The following is an 18,910-nucleotide window of genomic DNA, read 5'->3' as shown; positions in this document are numbered from 1 at the left end:
AGCGTAACTCTGAAAATCATATGACTGGAATGGTTTGATTTAAAAAAAAAAACAGATTGGATGCTTTAACATGCTTCTTCTGAAAATGTCCTGATTAAACAGGATGAAAGCCCTTAAGTTTTAAAGAGTGTTTAAGTTCCAAGAGTGTTTGTTTCATGAAACATAAAAATTGTTGGAGGCTCAGTGGACCCTGCGGCGTTTGTGTGCTTTTCATGGTTTGTTTTTCATTGTGAATACTGCTGTCTATGCGGAACTGTTCACAGAAACCCTGTACAAACATGTTAACAGCTGCATAGAGGCAGCTGTACCCACTAGGAAGTAGCACAGAAATAACTTAAAAAAAAAAAATTAAAAAGGTCACATTGGTGGAATCACATTATCAATTAGCTGTATAAAAACAAAGGAAGAAAATCATGGCAAAAATTAGAAGGTGCAGCGCCTAGCAGGACAAAACAGTTCTCAAAGTACTCAAACGACTCAAAGTCTACAAAAGCCAAATTTAAGGTAAATTTGACCTCTCAGGCCAAGGTCAACAACCACAAAGCATTCTTTAGCTATGTCCACAACCTCAAAGGCAATGCACAATTGTGTGCAGAACTCACTGTTAATGAAGCCACCCTATGCTGAGACAGAAAGGGTCTGAATGGAGAGATGATAAAGTCAGCAAAAGGAGAGAAGTATTACTGGAACTGAATTCATCCTCAAGTCTTGGTGAGTACCTTCACAAGGTGGACCCCATTTTTCACTAATTTCACCAAAACAACACAGATATATACACTGTATTTTATATAGCATATATCATGGACAGAAGTAGGTAAAAAAATAGATAAGTTAGTTTGGTGCACAAGTTCCACGATAAAAAAGTGCCCAATCCTGGTAGGTGCACTGGTACCAGGACTGGAAAAAATTACAGTGTAGAATCCTCAAGACACAGAAATATTGCTACAATGGGGCAAGGCCAAGCCCAGGGGAAGGATGGTCCCCTGTTGCAGAAGGAAGTAGCAGTCCACAAAAACTGATCAACCAAAAAAGAGCCATACAGACGATAAGAGTGGACTATTGAGGAAAAGAAAAATTATGCATTGTTACTTTTATGGAAGAAGCCCAGAATTTCCAAACAAAAAATATTTGAAAAGATTGATCGAAATTAGAGGAAAAAACAATACTTCCACAAGAAAAATTGTCAGAAGCTTCAAATAAAAATGTGTCTTCATTAATACAACAGATCCATGAAAAACACTATATAGACCAAGAAACCTTGTGCCGTTTCGAAAAAGAAGTGACCGAGGAAGTGTGAAAATATAAAGAACAAAATTTAGAGACTTTTGAAGGGTTTAAAAAAGAAATATGGAAATGGGAAAGAGATATCTGATATGGTGCAATATTTATGCAAAGGAGAAAGTCAAATTAATCAATAAAAAAAGGCAGCCACAAAGATTTTCAAAGAGAAATACAGGCAAAGCATCCAGATACGGAAAATTTTACAATACAAAAAAATAAATAACATCACAAAGAGGGAGAGGGAAAGTAAAACATAAGCTTAGTCAAGTAGATGTTAAAAAAACAGAAGTGTAGAAAGTTTTACACAGGTTATATCACAACACGATGGTACAACTAGTCCCCAAAGTAAGGAGAAACAAGAGGAGCAGAACACATCTGAAGAAGAAATATGGACATGGGAAAGGAAAAGTGATTTAATATGGTGCAATACTTATGCAAAGCAGAAAACAAAACTAATCAATGCAAAACGAGCAGCACCAAAGAAATTTGAAGAGAAATACAGGCAAAGACATCCAGATATGGAAAATTTTACAATACAAAAGATGGGAAAACAAACAGGAAAAGTAGAAAAGAGGATTAGTAATGGAGAAGTTAAAGAAATAGAAACTGAGGTTATGGATTACTTGCAGATTTAGTGTAGAAAATTTAGATAACAAAACAATAGGATAGAGTGATGGACACCCAAATTAAGGATAAACCAGTGGAGCAGGAAGCATCTAACCAGTTGACTTATGAATATACTTTGGAGCCTCCCATAAGAAACCAGTACAAATGTTCAGTTGGAGCTATACAGCAAGGGAAAGAACAGGAAACTGTGGCAACCCTGACAGTCAATGTTGTTGAGTGATAGGCCAGCGAGTTCCCACATGAAAGAGCAACGGTGACACAGGATGAAACTGAAGAGAATGTGGCACAGGAAGATGCTCTGAAACTTTCTACGGAATGCCCACAGGAAACGGAGAACAAAGAATGTGCCCTTGGTTTAGAAGAAAATGATTCAAGACAGGAGTTGCTTGATTTAACAGAGATGGATAGACATATTAAGATCAATGAAAGAAAGATTGCAGAAGGTCAATAAAACCCAAAAAGTTAGCAGCATGATAAAACACATGAACACCGTAATTAGGACTGGCCATAGAAATTCATGTGATGTAACAGAAGTAAATAGGATACATTACTTGGCAGCCAAATTAATAACAGTTGAAGTCCTACCCCAAGAACACAGGGTAGTAAGGGAAAGGACAAGGAGAAATCGAATGTCATCACTAAAATTTCAAATACACAAAACTATAAAGCAATTAAGACAAGAAGTGTCACTGTTAGAGTATAGAAGAGTAAACAAAAAATACTCAGACAGACATGATAAAAGCAGTGCGCAGTATTATAACGGATCACGATTTTTCGTGCACTCTCGCAAATAATAAACTAAAAATATCAGCACAGGCAGAAAAACTTAGAAGATACACAGATAAATAGGAAAAGTACAAAACCACTTTTTTACTGATGACCCAAAAAAGTTTTATTGAGAATTGGGAAACAAAGTAAAAGGAAATGAATGGCCACCAAAAAAAAAGAAGAAATACATGAATTTTCTAGAAATATTCATGAAGATCCTGTGGAATCCAACAAAGACGCTAAATGGATAGAAGTAAAAGAACGAATAAAAAGTTCAAATGTACAGGATATGAAATGGGAAGAAGTAATGACCAGAGAGATTGAATGAAAAAAGTTAAGAAAATCTAACTGGACAACTCCAGGCAGAGATGCAGTACATAACTTCTGGCTAAAACTATTAACATCTTTGGATGAAGATTTAGCCAGGAGTAAGAAAGTACAGTTTTGTACCTACCATAAATGTAGATGTTCAAGTGTATACCCTGCTGCAGTCATCACACTTGGATTATCCTGCAGTCAGGTGGTCCCGCAGTCGGCCCGAATTCCAAAGTCTTGGTCCGGCGTCGGTTGCTGTCGCTTCTTCCCTGACGTCAGTGTGCCAGGGGTATATAAGAGGCATCCAACGCCATTTTCTTCAGTTTTTCTTGCCCCAGATGTCAGGCGCCCCCCCCCCCAAAAGATGGTCAGTAGGTAGTACCAATAATAAAAGCTTAGCACAAACAACACATCCCTCCAGCTATAAGCAAATACACCACAAAGGCTGTATCAGATTTTAAGGTATTGAAAGGTTTTAGTTAGGTCAGAAGGGATGGAGGGAGGGTAACCTGGACTGCAGCAGGGTATACACTCGTACATCTACATTTATGGTAGGTACAAAACTGTACTATGTTCATCGTGTTACCCTGCTGCAGTCATCACACTTGGGTAGAATCCCATAGCTAAGGATGGGAGGTGGAGTCAAACAGGGTTAGAGGGGGCTAGAAGGCCCTGCAAAACTGCAGTGGCGAAGCTAGCTCTAGACTTAAGAGTAAAGTGGTAAGTGATGGTGTTTGGTGAAGGTGTGTACTGAACTCCAAGTTGCAGCTTCCAGTATATCCTTGGTTGGCACCCCCCTGAGAAAGGCTGTAGATGTAGCTGCTGCCCTGGTGGAGTGGGGCATTATGCTAGCAGGAACTGGTTTTCCATGATGGGTGTAGCAAAAACGTATGCAATGTCCTATCCATTTGGAAATGGTCTGTTTTGAGATAGCCTTTCCTTGTGATGCGGTAGCATAGGATACAAAAAGTTGGTCAGATTTTCTGAAAGCCTTAGTTTTGTCCAAGTAGTAACGTAGTTGCTTGTGTATGTCCAAGGAATGCAGGAGTCTTTCTCCTTTGTTCTGTGGATTTGGAAAGAAGGTGGGTAAGTGGATGGTTTGATTTAGAGCCACCCTGGATACCACCTTTGACATAAAGGAGGGGTTAGTTCGTAGAGAAACTCTGTCTTGATGAAAAATGAGGAAAGGCTCTACTGCCATTAGTGCCTGTAGCTCTGAGACTCTTCTGGCTGAAGTAATTGCTAGCTGCAGGGCAGTCTTCCATGACATAAACTTTAAGTCAGCTGAGAAAGCTGGCTCAAAAGGTGGCAGCGTAAGTTTTTCCAGAACAAAATTCAGGTCCCAAGTTGGTGTTGGCGCTCTCCTCAGAGGCCTAATGTTTTTTGCCCCTCTGAGATACTGCCTTAGAAATGGATGTGAAAATAAGGGAGGATCCATGTTGTATTGAGCTGAAATAGCTGAGGAGTGGATTTTAATAGATGAAAAAGAAAGTCCTTTGTGTAACATCTCAGTTAAATATTGTAGAATCTGAGGAGTGTATGGCTGAAGGGTACTTTGGCCTTTAGCTTGGTTCCAGGCACAAAATTCCATTTGTCTGAGTAGGCTTTCCTGGTGCTGGGCCTCCTGGCCTCCAGAATGACATCCATAACAGCTTGTGAAAGAGGGGCTGGCTGGTGGCTTAGGTGATGTGCCATGCAGCCAAATTTAAAGTTTTGAGCTGGCTGTGTAGAATCTGACTGCCTTGCTGTGTGAGTAGATGAGGAATTTGTGGTAAAATCCATGGTGGGCTCTGGGCCATGTTCCTTAGTAGTGGGTACCACTGCTGGAGTGGCCAGTCCGGGGCAATGAGTATCATTTGAGGTCTCACCATCCTGACTTTCAGCAGCAGCTTTGTGAGAAGGGGCAATGGAGGAAAGGCATATACTGTCAGCATTTTCCAACTGAATGAGAGTGCGTCCACTTTCCAAGCTTGATGGTGAAATGTCCTTGTGCAAAATTTTGAAAGCTGATGGTTTTTGGGGTTGGCAAACAGGTCTATGTCTGGGGGGTGCCCCCACTTTTGAGTTATCATTGCAAATACTTGTGGATCCAGTTTCCACTCGTGGGGATCCATGATGTTTCTGCTTAGGTCGTCTGCCAATGTGTTATTTTTTCCTGGCAGGAACTGAGCTTGTAATTGAACTTGGTAAGCCATTGCTTGCCTGCATAGAGGGTAGGAGTGTGTACCCCCTTGTTTGTTTATGTACCACATTACTGTGGTGTTGTCTGTCCTTATTATAAGCTGTCCTGGATGTAAGAGGTCCTTGAAGGCTGTCAGAGCATTCTGTACAGCTAGCATTTCTTTTTGATTGATGTGCAGATTCCTTTGATCTGCAGCCCATATGCCTTGAATGCACCGTCCTGCCATGTGTGCCCCCCAGGCATAGTCCGATGCATCTGTTGTCACAGTTTGCCTGGCTGGGGGTAAGGTGAAAGTCTGACCCTTGTTGAGGTGACATGCCTGTGACCACCACAGAAACTCCTGTTGAAGGCAGGGAATGAGAGGTATCATTGTTTCCAAGCTGTGGCTGTGCTGAGACCATACGCTTTTCAGGTACCATTGTAATTTCCTCATATGCAGTTTTGCAAATGGTATTAGCAGTATACAAAATGCCATGAAGCCCAAGGCCTGCAGAATTTTTCTTGCAGGGACTTGGGTCTTTGTTGCCATTATTTTGATGTACTGAGTTAGTTGTAGTAGTTTGTCTGGCATCAGATAAGCCATCTGGGCCGTTGTATTCAAGCTGGCACCCAGGAATGTCCTACTTTGTGAGGGTAGTAGTTTTGATTTCTTTTCGTTTACTGTGTACCCTAGGCAACTTAGAAGGTGTTTTACAAAAGTCAGATGTCGTAAGAGAATGTCCTTGCTTTCTGCTTGAATGAGGCAGTTGTCCAGGTATGGGTATATTTGAATTCCTCTGTCTGCAGTATGCAATTACTGGTGCCAGGCATTTTGTGAAGACCCTGGGTGCAGTAGATAAGCCAAAGGGCAGTGCAGAGAATTGGTAATGGGTTGAACCTGCAATGAAATGGAGGTATCTTCTGCAATTTTGTCTGATAGGGACATGCAGGTATGCCTCCTTGAGGTCTAATGTTACTAGCCAAGCTTTCTTGCCCAACATGGGAAGAAGCTGCTGTAGTGTTAGCATCTTGAGTTTGGGTACTTGCAAGAAGGTGTTTAGAATTGAAAGGTCCAGAATGGGTCTCCAAGTATTGTCCTTTCTGGGGACTAGAAAGAGCCTTGAGTAAAATCCTTGGCCTTGCTCCTGTGTAGGTACCAGTTGAATGGCTCTCAGGTCCATGAGAGCTGTAATTTGTTTTTGTGCCTCTGCCCATTGATTTTGTGGCAAGTTTGGCATTCCTTTTATCCTTGGCAAGGTGTGGAAATGGAATCTGTATCCTTGTGAGATAATGTCTAGGACCCATTTGTCCTTTGTGACGATGCGCCAGTTGTCTATGAAAAATGCTAATTTTCCTCCCAAGGGAGCTGCCAATAGTTTTTTGCTTGGCAGTTTGAGGTTTAAGTCATTGTGTTTGTCTTCTAGTAGTTTGGGACCTGTCTTCTCCTCCCTTCTGTGTTGCAGTGCCCCATTGGCGAGGTTTGTAAGGGATTTGTGCTTGTCCTCTGCCCCTTGGGCGTCTGTATTTACCCCTCTGTGGTCTGTCAGAAGCTGGAAAGGACCAATTTTTTGCTGGCCAATTTCTGCTGAAGCGTGGGGGTTGTACCTGTAAGAAATCTTTGACCGTCTGCATAGATTTTGCCTTATCCTCCATTTTCTTTAAAACCTCTTCTGCTTTAACCCCAAATAAGACATCCTGCTGTAAGGGTGCATCTAGTAACTTTGCTTCAACATGATCAGGCAGAGTTTGTTCATTTAACCAAGCATGCCTACGTATAACAGACCCAGTAACAGCTGCTCTACAGGAATCTTCCAAGGAATCAAATCCACATTGTAAAGTATGTTTGCCCACCTGTTCAGCTGCATGCAACAGATCCTGCATTTCTTTGAATTCAGACTGTTGAGGGTGCGTGCTCATCTTTTATTTTATTTGAGACATTAGGAATTGCTGGTATTTCAGCATGTGAAATTGACACTTTAGTGCTCTCATAGCTAGAGTAGCTGAGGTGTAAACCTTCTTCCCCCACCTATCTAGTGCTCTGGAGTCCCTTTCAGAGGGTACAGGATTTTTAGCCATTGACGCCTTAGCCCCTTTTGGACCCTGGGAGATAGTCTCTGGGTCAGCAACAGGGCTTTTGTAAAGGAATTTGTGTGAGTCAGGCACTCTATAATATCTATCTGGTTTGGCTGGAGCAGGAGGCAGAGAATCTGGATTTAGACTAGATTCTAAGTAAACATCATCCACAATGTCTAAAACTGGAGGGATGGCAAGTGGTCTGTGCTGGGGGAGTAAAAGCAACTCTCGGAGCATTTTCTTTGAGTCGGAGTAGTCCTGACCTTCCCAGTGGAAATGTTCCCTCACGGTATGTAAGGTTTCCCCAAAGGAATAGTCTTCAGGGGGAGAAGCTGAGGGAATGGAATCTTCAGCATCAGAATCATCATAAGGGGAAAGGAGTAATCCTGTTCCTCAGAGGAGCCTGAGGAAATAGACACTTGATCAGAGGAGGCATAATCCTCCTCTTGTCTAGGCCTTTTGTCGGGGGGGGGGGGGGTTGGAAACCCCTGATTAAAGAAATCAAATCTTCCACCATTTTAAGCATCTGTTTCTTAGGCATGGGGCCTTGAACTGGAGACTGATGTGCAGTCTTTTTTGGTTTTAGAGGAGTCTTAAGCTTAGCATAAGATGTTATGGTGAGAGTAGTCTGTCTGAAGACACCTTCTGTAACCGAAGGTGTTTCTGCAGCACCGGCTTCTCCTTCTGCAATGTTGTCGGTAGGACCTAAAGAAAATGGCTGCGTCGGCCTAGAACTCTCTGCTTGAGAATCCGAAGCGGTCTGGGGTTCCAATTCTGCGGTCGTCAGGGGCTGCGTAGGCACCTCACTGAAAACCGGAGAACCGGCGACCAGCCCAGCCGAGGCCTCGGAGTCTGGCTTGGATCTAGACTGCCTGTCTTTATCTTTGCGTTTTTTATGCACGCCGGTAGTCGGTTGCACCGACGGCATAGTGTAATTAAATTTCCTACCGAAGTAGTGTCATGCGAAATCAAAGCGTCGCTTTATAGTTCGCTTAATGAACCTAGCACAAAACCGACAACCAGTGACGTCGTGGTCTGGGCCTAGGCAAGGTATACAATAAGAATGAAAGTCCTTATGAGGTATTTGCTTCCCACAAGAAATGCAATTGTTAACTTTTTCTGACATCGGACTGAGGCAAGAAAAGGTTCCCCAATGGGGTACTTAGCTTTGAAGACTTCGGACTGAAATTCGATTAGAAAAACTCAGGTGTCGGCCGAACGGAACTAGTGAACTGCTTCTGCTTCGGGCACCGTGCGGCAAGAAAGACTGAAGAAAATGGCATTGGATGCCTCTTATATACCCCTGGCGCACTGACATTAGGGAAGAAGCGACCGCAACAGACGCCGGACCAAGACTTTGGAATTCGGGCCGACTGCGGGACCGCCTGACAGCAGGATAACCCAAGTGTGATGACTGCAGCAGGGTAACACGATGATCATCTATTTCTATGTGCACCCCAAACAGACACAAGCCTGGCTAACAGGAAAAATAATGCTCCTACTTAACAGCAAACCTGCAAGCTACCCAAAAAACTTTAGACCGATAACTTGCCTTCTGACTACATATAAACTATACACTGGTATCGATGTCGACAGAGTTTATAGTCATTTATAAGAAAACTAAATTATGGTAAAAGAACAAAAGGGTAATTAAAGAAAGTCATGTGGAACTAAGGCTTATTTATTGTTAAATAAAGTCACAGTTGAGAACTGTAAAAGGTGGAAGAATTTAAGTATGTCATGGATAGACAACATTTGACAGAGTGCTTAAAAATGTATAAGATAAACCCTACACTGAAACTACACCACAGTGACCATGAAACAGTGGCAAACTACTTTGCAGTTAAGCTATGATAAAGGACAAATTATTACTTCTGGGATAAAAATTCAAAGGCAGATATTCTAGGGTGACTCTCTGTCACCACTGCTCTTTTGCCTTGCCCTTAACCCATTAAGCTGCCTGCTTAACTGATTAAGTCATAGCTATAATTTGGCTCCCACAAAGCAACAAAGTGTAAAGACATCTCATCTTCTCTTCGTAGATTCCTTAAAACTGTACAGCTCATCAGATGAGGAACTGAAAACACAATAAGTAGTCAAAAAACTTTTTCAGATGATACACGAATGTCATTTGGTCTTTATAAATGTGCAAAAGCAAACTTTAAAGCTGGAAAGCTGCAGCACCAAGAAAACATCAGTTTGGGACAAGTAAGTGATATGGGTGGCGAAAGCCAGGGTACTGATTGGCTAGGCTTACATAGGCTCTAGGGCCTATAGCCTAGTACCTACCTATGAACCTATAAAAGAACTTGAGCAAGAGGGAGTTTACAAATATTTGGGAATTGATAAAGGATCAACAATGAAACATGAACAAATGCAAATAAAACTCGGTAAGGAATATTTTATAAGACTTGCATTAAGCCTGAAAACAGCACTGACATCTAGGAACAACGTTCAAACTATAAACCAGTTTGCTCTTCCTGTCCTAATTTACAGTTTTAACATGATTGACTGGTCCCAAAAGGTGTTGGAAAGATTAGATAAGAAAACAAGGATGACACTTCATGCTCATCAAATGATTTATAAAAATCAGTACTTATCAAGATTATATATTCCCCATTCAGAAGGAGATATGGGCCTCCTTGAAAGTGATTACATGTACAGATCTACAATCGTGGGACAGCATACATATCTGATGACCTCACAAGACAGAAACATAGTGAAAGTTTTGTAACATGAGGAGAATAAAACTAAGATGACTTTTGTGCTTAGTCGAAAAAAAGCATATCGTAATCAAGCGGGAATGGAAATTAAACCAGAAGTAGATAAAAATCAGGCAGCAACTGAATGCCAAAAAACATAGGAAAGAATACAAGGTGAAGGATCAGATGAGAAGGCAAGAAATGTGGAAAATACATATAGTTCCAAGTATATAAAACTCCTGGAACAACCTCATGTTGATCAGGATCGAAAGCAGGAATGGTTAAGGAGAGGCAAATTCAAACCAAAAGATGAAAGGTTAATACTGGCGGCCCAAAACAGTGGACTAAGTACACGGTTTACAAAGTCCATCGAACATGTGGGAGAAATGGACAAAATATAGGTTTTGTAAAACAGAATTAGAAACAGTTGCACACCTTGTTGCTGGTTGTGACATACTAAATCGCACAAAGACTGTACACTGAACGACAATGTGTCAAGACTGTTGCACTGGGGATTGTGCAAACATTATAATACTGAAGTAGATGAAAAAAGTACAGTTGTGTACACTTACTATAAATGTAGATGTTAGAGTGTATTCACTGTTGCAATCATCACATTTGGGTCATCTGCCTGCAGGTAGCCCTCAGCCGGCCTGAATACCAGAGTCTTGGGATTTCTGCATCGGATGCTGTTGCTTCTTCCATGACGTCAGGTCGTCGGGGGTATAAAACAAGCAGCAGATGCCATTACATCAGTTTTTCTTTCCCCAGATGTCAGGTGCCCCCAAAACAGGAAGCAATTACATGGTATGCAATACCCCCAGCAAAAAAACAATACCAGTGATAGAAGATATGCCAAACAAAAAAGATAGGATAGAAGTCAAGAGAAGTCAGGGGGCTGGAGGGAGGGTAACCAGAACTGCAACAGTGAATACACTTGAACATCTACATTTATGGTAAGTGTACACAAAGTACAGTTTTGTACCTACCATAAATGTAGATGTCCGAACTGGATAGCATCTGCAGTCATAACAACTGGGTTGTCCTGTCGTCAGGCAGCCCTTCAGTCGGCCGGATTCCAAAGTCCGGGTCCGGCTTCGGCTGATGTCGCACTTCACCCGACGTAATCTCTGTTGGTCTTCGGGTATAAAGGCATCAGCCGACGCCATTTTCCTCAGTGTTTCTTGCCCCAGATGCCAGTAACCCTCTTGAAGGCTAAAATTTGGATAGATGCCAATGTTTCCAAATAGATAGAGGTAAACACAAAAATAAGCATGTATGTACATATATACAAACAAATACACCATAAAAGACTCCCCCCCACCAGCTAGCTATTAGGAGGGTAAACACCCTAGGAGTACCACAGAGGGGAAGGAGGGAGGGTAATCCTGACTGCAGATGCTATCCAGTTCGGACATCTACATTTATGGTAGGTACAAAACTGTACTATGTCCTTCATGGATGCATCTGCAGTCATAACAACTGGGTAGAATACCATAGCCAACTAGGGGAGGAGGATAAAACTAGATTATGGTGTGTTTAGGATCCCTTGCAGTACAGCAGTGGCAAACCCTGCTCGGGATCTGGAATATAGAGGCAAATTGTAATGCTTGGCAAATGTATGCACGGAGGTCCAAGTAGCCGCCTCAATAATGTCTTTGGTTGCCACTCCTCGTAAGAAGGCTGTGGTAGTGGCTGTTGCCCTTGTAGAATGAGGTCTTATGTTCTGTGGAATTGGTTTCCCATGGAAGGAGTAACAGAATCGTATGCAATTTCCTATCCATTTGGAGATTGTCTGTTTGGAAATAGCTTTTCCTTCTCTTCCTGTTGCATAGGCTACAAAAAGTTGGTCAGTCTTTCTGCTACTTTTGTTCTGTCCAAGTAGTAGCGTAGCTGTCTATGTACATCCAAGGTATGTAGTATTCTTTCCCTCTGTTTTGTGGGTTGGGAAAGAAGGTAGGTAGGTGGATTGCCTGGTTTAAAGACACTCTGGATACCACCTTAGGCATAAATGTAGGATTAGTCCTCATGGACACTCTATCTTGGTGGAAGATTAGGAAGGATTGCACTGCCATTAAGGCCTGTAGTTCTGAAACCCTCCTTGCTGAAGTAATTGCCAGTAGGAAAGCAGTTTTCCATGACAGGTGTTGTAGGTCTGCTGTTGCTGCTGGTTCAAAGGGTGATAGTGTCAACTTTTCTAGCACAAAGTTTAAGTCCCAAGCTGGTAATGGTGGTTTCCTTGGAGGTTTTACATTCTTGATTCCTCTGAGGAACTGCCTGAGCAAAGGGTGCGAAAAAACAGGTGGATCAAAGCTGTATTCTGCTGAAATAGCTGATGCATGTATCTTGATGGAGGAGTAGGACAGGCCTGAATGAAGAAGTTCGGCCAGATACTCCAGAATGTTAGGCATATCTATGTTTGACACATCTTTTCCTCTTTCAGTACTCCAAATGACAAACCTTTTCCATTTTCCAGCATAGTTCCTTCTTGTTGAAGGTCTGCGTGCTTCAAGAGTAATGTCTTTAACTCTTTGTGAAAGTTCTGGATTAGCTGCTGCTATGTGATGTTCCATGCAGTCAGTTGTAACGTTTTTAGGTTTGGATGTATGATGCTGTAGTTGTTCTGAGTTAACATCAAAGGCATCAGAGGTATTGGCCACATATTGTTCCGACACATGCTCCTCAGCAGTGGGTACCAGTGTTGTCTTGGCCAGTTTGGAGCTATCAGGATTATCCTTGGACGTTCTTCCTTGATTTTTAGTAATACCTTGTGTATCAAGGGAAGAGGTGGGAATGCATATGCTGTTAGGCCTTTCCAGCTGAAGGAGAGCGAATCCACTTTCCATGCTAGTGGGTGGAATGTCCTTGTGCAGAATTTTTTGAGCTGATGATTGAGAGGTGATGCGAATAGATCTATCTGAGGCATTCCCCATTTCTTTGAGATGGTCTTGAAGATGTCCGGGTGCAGCTTCCATTCGTGGGCATCCGATGTGGTTCTGCTTAATATGTCTGCTAGAGTATTCTCTTTTCCCGGTACAAATATTGCCTGTAACTGGATGTTGTAGCTGAGCGCCAGGGTCCACAGTTCCAAAGTCATTCTGCATAGGGGGTATGAATGAGTGCCTCCCTGTTTGTTGATGTACCACATGACTGTGGTGTTGTCTGTCCTTATCATCAACTGGCCCTCTTTGAGAAATGGTCTGAACTTTTGGATTGCCAGTTTTACTGCCAGCATTTCTTTTAGGTTGATGTGCAGGTGAAGTTGATCCTGTGTCCACAATCTTTGTACGCATTTGTCTTGCATGTGGGCCCCCCATCCTAGGTCTGAAGCGTCTGTTGTGATGGTCTGGCTTGCTTGACCTCTGCGAAAGGGTAGCCCTGGGTTTGACTGGCATGCCTGAGCCCACCATAGGAACTCCTGTTTTAAGCATGGAATTAATGGGATTTCTGTTTCTAGGCTGTGTCTGTGTTGGGACCATAAATTCTTTAGGTACCACTGTAGTTTTCTCATATGTAGTCTGGCAAGTGGGACCAAGATTATGCATGATGCCATGAAGCCCAAGGCCTGCAGTACTTTTCTTGCTGTTAACTTGTTCAGTTTTGTTAGTGCCAAGAAGTAAAGAGGGAGCTCTTTTTGTTTTTCTGTAGTTAGGAATGCCATTTGTTTTACTGTGTCCAATTCCGCGCCCAAGAAAGTCCTTGTTTGGGATGGAATCAGCCTTGACTTTTGTAAATTGACTGTGTATCCCAGTGCTTGTAGCAAGTAAATGACCCTTTGTAAATCTGTTGTCAGCTTGCTTTTGTTGTCCCCTTGTAGCAGGCAGTCGTCCAGGTATGGGTAAATTTGAATTCCCTGTAGTCTGCAATGGGCGATTACTGATGCCAGGCATTTTGTGAATACTCTGGGCAGTAGATAAGCCAAAGGGCAATGCTGAGAATTGATAGTGCTCTGATCCTGCAAGAAATCTGAGGTATCTTCTGCAGATTGGTCGAATGGGGACGTGCAGGTATGCCTCCTTGAAATCTAGAGTTACCAGCCAACACTCCTTGCCCAGCATGGGAAGAAGTTGCTGTAGGGTCAGCATTTTGAATTTTGGGACAATGATATATGTATTTAGGGTGGACAGGTCCAGAATTGGTCTCCAACTTTTTTCCTTTCTTGGAACTAGGAATAGTCTTGAGTAGAACCCCTTTCCTTGCTCTGCTGTTGGCACTCTTTCCACAGCTCTCGTGTTTGTTAACTGCATTATCTGTTGTAGAGCCTCTGTTTTTTGATTTGGAGGTAGATTTGGCATTCCTCTTTTGACAGGTAAGGTGTGGAAGTGGAACCGGTAACCTTGATCTATGGTTCGTAAAATCCACTTGTCTTTTGTTATATAGTGCCAGTTTTTTGAAAATAAGGTTAACTTTCCGCCTAGAGGAGCTGCTATTTGTTCCCTTGTAGGTGGATTTAGGGTTAAGTCACTGTGGCTGTGTTGCTGTAGTGGCAGAGGTTGTGTCTGTGCCTCTGTTGTTACCTTGCCACTGTCGTCCTCTGTAGGCACCTCCTCTGGATTGGTTTCTGCCTCTGGAACGTCTATTCCTGCCCCTTTGAGATCTTGTGGAGTCAGGAAAGGACCAATTTTTGGCAGGCCAGTTCCTGCTAAACCTTGGGGCTTGAACCTGCAAGAAATCTTTAACCGTTTGAACAGATTTTGCCTTTTCTTCCATTTTCTTCATAACCTGCTGGGCAGGTGTACCAAACAAACTTGTCTTATCCATAGGAGCATCTAGCAACTTAGCTTTAACATGATCCGGTAAAGCTTGCTCCTTAAGCCATGCATGCCTTCTTATCACTGTGCCAGTCATGGCTGATCTAAATGAAGCCTCCAGTGCATCATAGCCACATTTTAAGGAATGGTTACTAACCTGTTGTATGTTATTTACCATTTCTAATACATATTTCTTATCAAGAGATTCATCAGTGGTTAGCTTTGTAGTTAACTGATCAAGCATAAACTCTTGGTATTGTATCATGTGAAACTGACAGTTTAAAGCTCTAGCTGAGAGAGTAGCTGAAGTGTAGACCTTTTTGCCCCATCTGTCTAATGACCTTGCTTCCCTTTCAGAAGGAATAGGATTTTTAGCTGTGGTCGCGGCGACTGCCTTGGGACCCTGGGATATAGTTTCGGGGTCTGCAAGTGGAGCCTTGTAAAGGTGGTGATGAGTGTCTGGCACCCTGTAAAATCTGTCTGGTTTGGCAGGGGCTGGAGGTAAAGAATCTGGTGCGGAGCAGACATCATTGAAAGCATCATCCACCACAGAGAGAACAGGAGGGATAGCTAAGGGCCTGTGCTGTGGAAGGTGCAGAAAGGTCCTAAGTCTTTTTCTTGAGTCTGAAAAATCCTGTTGCTGCCATTGGAACTGCTCTCGCATGGCATGTAAGGTTTCCCCAAAGGAGAATTCTTCTGGTGGGGAAGCAGCTGGAATGGATTCTTCAGCATCAGAGTCTTCAAAATTGGAGAAAGGAGCCTCTGGCTGGTCAGTTATGTCTGATTCATCAGCGGAATCATCAGAGGACACTGGCTCAGGGGGCTCTGCCCTAGGTCTCTTCTCTGGGGGCTGAGAGGCCCTGTCTGGGTGAGATTGAGATCCTCTAATTAATGAAATTAAATCTTCTGCCAGAGTAAGCATTTGAGAACTAGAGGAGGGCCTGGTTGTAGGGGATTTAACAGGCCCTGTTTTAGTAGTCTTGGCTGCTTTAGCCCTGGCGAAGGCCTTAATGGACATGGCTGCTGGAGGCCTAGCAGCACCAAGTGCTGGGGTAGAGACATCCAAGGGAATGGTGTCTGATAAGTCAGTGGCAACCACCGTAGTGGATACAATTTCTGAGGCCGATTCAAGAATGGTAGCAGGGGCCTCAGTTGTAGAGATAGATTCAGCTGTACTTTGATCAGTTTTCTCGGTTTCGGCCGAAACAGAGACACTCGCGGTTTGCTTAACCATGGTTTCGGCCGAAACCGCGGACCGCGAGTGTCGGTCTTTATCTTTGCGTTTTTTGGTAGATTGGGAAGTCGGAGGATCCGACGGCATAATGTACGCAAAATCAGAACCGAAAAACTGTTCAGCAAACTCCGACCGACGCCTAAGCGTTCGTCGGTTGAAAGAAGCACAGGCCGAACAGGCTGCTACGTCGTGGGCTGGGCCTAAACAAGGCAGACAGTAAGAGTGGAAATCTTTATGAGGTATTTGTTTCCCACAGGTTAAACAATTATTAACTTTTTCTGACATCGGCTGAGGCAAGAAAGAGTTCCCAACGGGGTACTTAGCTTTAGAAGTCTTCGAAGTAGTATTCGGTAGAAGTAATCTCTGGATCCGACCGACCGGCACTTGCGAACAGCTTCTGCTTGGGCCACGCGGCAAGAAAGACTGAGGAAAATGGCGTCGGCTGATGCCTTTATACCCGAAGACCAACAGAGATGACGTCGGGTGAAGTGCGACATCAGCGAGCGGACCCGGACTTTGGAATCCGGCCGACTGAAGGGCTGCCTGACGACAGGACAACCCAGTTGTTATGACTGCAGATGCATCCATGAAGGACATCTGTACTATGTTCTTTGTGTTTCACTTTTGCAGTCATCACATTTGGGTTGATTCCCAAAGCTAAGGAAGGGTGGAGGTAGTTATGAAGCATTAGGGCTGGCAATCAGGCCCTGTAAGACTGCTGTGGCAAATCCAGCTCTGGCTTTAGAAAATATAGGCAAGTGGTAGTGCTTGGTGAAAGTGTGCACAGAGCTCCAGGTTGCAGCTTCCAGGATGTCCCTGGTAGGGACTCCCTTGAGAAATGCTGTAGAGGTAGATGTAGCCCTAATGGAATGAGTTCTGATTCCCTGTGGGGTAGCTTTCCCATGGTGCTTGTAGCAGAAATGGATGCAGTGTGCTACCCATTTAGAAATGGTTTGCTTTGAAATGGCCTTGCCCTCTGCGCCCCTGCAGCAAAGCTGACTAGCAGCTGGTCAGATTTTCTGAGAGGCTTAGTCCTGTCTAGAGAGAACCGAACCTGGCTGTACACATCTAGGGAATGCAGGATCCTTTCCCTTTATTCTGTGGATTAGGAAAAAAGGTTGGCAAATAATGAGAAGTTATGTACTTACCATAACATTCCATGTTAGTTGTCCTCTTCTCGCCTTCTTTCTTGCTGGATGGGTTCGGAGCTGAACCTCGGCTCCGACTCGGCCTACTAAAGCTCGAGAGCTATTTTTACCAGCTCGAGGCTATCCTATGTCCCATAATGCTAGGCGTGATATACCCAGATCTCGTTTGATAGCTAACACTATGGACATACATGTCCCCACCATGACAGAGAATATATATATATATATATATATATATATATATATATATATATATATATATATATATATATATATATATATATATATATATATATATATACACACATATATACATATATACATATATATACATACACACACACACACACACACACACCTCTATACATCTAGGTATAAAAAACTCTTATAAGAGTTACCAAGAAAGGAAAGAGGTAGCTAAGGAGATAACTCTGATGATAATGCATCCCAGAAGATACTCTCGGTCTTGTCAGGCTAGGGGGACGGAGGGTGGGACGCAAGAAAGAAGGCGAGAAGAAGACAATTAACATGGAACGTTATGGTAAGTACATAACTTCTCAATGTTAAGTTGTCAATCTCGCCTTCATTCTTGCTGGATGGAACAGCGTCCCTAGCACCTTAGCCCTGGGTGGCTCAATGGAACAAACTCTCGAGTACAGTGGAACCAAAATCAGCCCTACTTCTAGAGGGCATGCCCAGCTTGTAATGAAAAATGAAGGTATGAGGAGAGGCCCATGTGGCCGCTGCACAAATGGAATCCATTGGCAATCTTGCCTGAAAGGCTACTGAAGAAGCTAATGCTCTGGTTGAATGAGCTCTGGGCTTAATAGGGAGCTCTTTATGCCTCAATTGGTAAATCAACGTGATAACAGAGGTCAACCACCTGGACAAGGTTACTTTGGAAACTGGTGGGCCTCGTTTCCCCTCCGCGCAAGACAGGAAGAGCTGTTCTGATTTCCTCGTCTGCTTGGTTCTATCCAGGTAAAAGCGTAATTGACGGTGAACGTCTAAACAATGTAACTTCCGTTCAGACCTATTGGTATAGAGTGGGAAGAAAACAGGAAGATCGATGGTCTGATTCAGATTTTTTTCAGAGAGTACTTTGGGTAAAAAGGACGGATTAGCCCCAAGTGACACTCTATCTTTATGGAAAACAAGGTAAGGAGGGCAAACACAAAGGACTTGAAGCTCTGATACCCTGCTCACTGAAGTGATGGCTACTAAAAAACAGAGTTTTCCAAGATAGCAACTTTAATGAACAGGAAGCCGCAGGTTCAAAGGGAGGGAGAATTAAAGATGACAGCACCAAATGTAGGTCCCATGGTGGGGGAGGATCTTTTACCGGGGGCCTAAGTAAGAGGGGTCCTTTTAGAAAGGCTTTACAAAGTTTGTGTGACATAATGCTGGTCTCTGAAAAACCAACGTGAAAATTCGCAATGGCTGCCAACTGAACTCTGATGGTGGCCGAAGAAGATCCCATTTGAAAAAGTTGTGCCAAAAAGTCTAAGACTGTATGGACAGGGGCTGTAAAAGGGTCAACTTGTTTTTCCCTTGCCCAAACAGAGAAACGCTTCCATTTGCTAGCATAAGTCTTTCTGGTGGTAGACTTGTTCAAAGCGAGGATGATGTCACGAACTGAATGAGAGACTGAGGGAAGCCTGGCTAGGGTTGGAAGTGGAGTAACCAAGCTGTGAGGTTGAGAGATTGGAGAGATTGATGCAGCCTGCCCGACTGATGTGTCAGAAGATCTGGCGCTGGGTCCAGATGCTGGGGTTGATCAAGTAGATGACGTTGCAGGAATGGAAACCAAATTTGTCGAGGCCAGTAAGGGGCAACAAGGATCATTCTGG

At 43.2% G+C, this 18,910-nt stretch overlaps 1 protein-coding gene across 6 annotated transcripts in view; it reads right to left on the bottom strand.

Annotated features, from left to right (window-relative positions):
* ZMYND8 (zinc finger MYND-type containing 8) overlaps positions 1 to 18,910 on the bottom strand; it is a 1,698,999-nt gene that overhangs the window by 1,487,232 nt on the left and 192,857 nt on the right. The gene's annotated exons all lie outside the window — the stretch shown is intronic.

Source organism: Protopterus annectens, chromosome 12.part0, assembly GCF_019279795.1.
Source record: "Protopterus annectens isolate FY-2018-M chromosome 12.part0, PAN1.0, whole genome shotgun sequence".
Lineage (NCBI taxonomy): Eukaryota > Metazoa > Chordata > Ceratodontiformes > Protopteridae > Protopterus > Protopterus annectens.
Note: the sequence above shows the minus strand (reverse complement) of the source record. Positions and strands in the feature narration are given on the sequence as shown.